Here is a 1,502-nt window from a genome sequence, read left to right as displayed (position 1 = left end):
TTAACTTATATGCAGAGTACATCATGAGAAAGGCTGGACTGGAAGAAACACAAGCTGGAATCAAGATTGCCGGGAGAAATATCAATAACCTCAGATATGCAGATGACACCACCCTTATGGGAGAAAGTGAAGAAGAATTAAAGAGCCTCTTGATGAAAGTAAAAGAGGAGAGTGAAAAAGTTGGCTTAAAGCTCAACATTCAGAAAACGAAGATCATGGCATCCAGTCCCATCACTTCACGGCAAATAGATGGGGAAATAGTAGAACAGTGGCAGACTATTTTTTGGGGCTCCAAAATCACTGCAGATGGTGACTGCAGTCATAAAATAAGAAGATGCTCACTCCTTAGAAGAAAGGTTATGATCAACCTGACAGCATATTAAAAAGCAGAGACATTACTTTGCCAACAAAAGTCCATCTAGTCAAGGCTATGGTTTTTCCAGTGGTCATGTATGGATGTGAGAGTTGGACTATAAAGAAATTGAGTACCAAAGAATTGATGCTTTTGAACTGTGGTGTTGGAGAAGACTCTTGAGAGTCTCTTGGACTGCTAGGAGATCCAACCAGTCATCCTAAAGGAAATCAGTACTGAATGTTCACTGGAAGGTCTGATGCTGAAACTGAAACTCCAATACTTTGGCCACCAGATGCTAAGAGTTGACTCATTTGAAAAGACCCTGATGCTGGGAAAGATTAAAGGTGAGAGGAGAAGGGGACGACAGAGGATGAGATGGTTGGATGGCATCACTGACTCAATAGACATGAGTGAGTAAACTCCGGGAGTTGGTGATGGACAAGGAGGTCTGGCGTGCTGCAGTCCTTGGGGTCACAAAGAGTTGGACACGAATGAGCTAACTGAACTGAACTGAACTGAATCCTGTTATCTTAAAATGTAAATTTGGGAGTGGGTCTGGTAAAATTTTTACAATCTTGAGCCATTCTTATGATTTATTGTAATAACTAAATTTAAAAAGTGTATAGCTCTCTTGCTAAAGACTAGTGAATGGGGCATTGTCTGTCCTCTTCTGATGTCTGTGTCAGAAGCTTTCTCCATCCCTTCTCACTGTGATAAAGCTTCTGCCACACGAGACTGCTGAGTGTTCAAGTCTGTTCTCTAGTCCTGAAGCTAAATCTTCTTTTTCAGAGACTGCAAATCCAACATCGTTCACCATAAGCTATCAATAATATTCCTTTTTCCAGTCTCTTCACAGTGCCAAGATTAAATTTTTTTCCATGAATACTGAATTATAAGTAGCAGAACAAATGTAGACTGAGAACGTTTTCAGGTAATGTGATCATCTTAAGAACAAGAGGCTAATTTTCTTTTAAATATTATAGCACCAGTAGAAACCTGTTTTGCAATAGACAGACTCTGACACAGATACCTAATTCATTTCTTATTTGCATGCAGTTAAAAACTCTCACAGTATTTCCTCACCCTGTGATTGCATCATCAGCCCAACGTATTTAAGATGCAAATCAGAGTCTAAATGATAGTTATG

At 39.7% G+C, this 1,502-nt stretch overlaps 1 pseudogene; it reads right to left on the bottom strand.

Moving 5' to 3' along the window:
- Nucleotides 1-1,172, bottom strand: part of LOC104985313 — a 21,732-nt pseudogene extending 20,560 nt beyond the window's left edge.
- Nucleotides 1,173-1,502: the final 330 nt, after the last annotated feature.

Source organism: Bison bison, unplaced genomic scaffold (assembly GCF_000754665.1).
Source record: "Bison bison bison isolate TAMUID 2011002044 unplaced genomic scaffold, Bison_UMD1.0 scf7180017864042, whole genome shotgun sequence".
NCBI lineage: Eukaryota > Metazoa > Chordata > Mammalia > Artiodactyla > Bovidae > Bison > Bison bison.
This window is presented reverse-complemented; position numbering and strand designations above follow the sequence as displayed.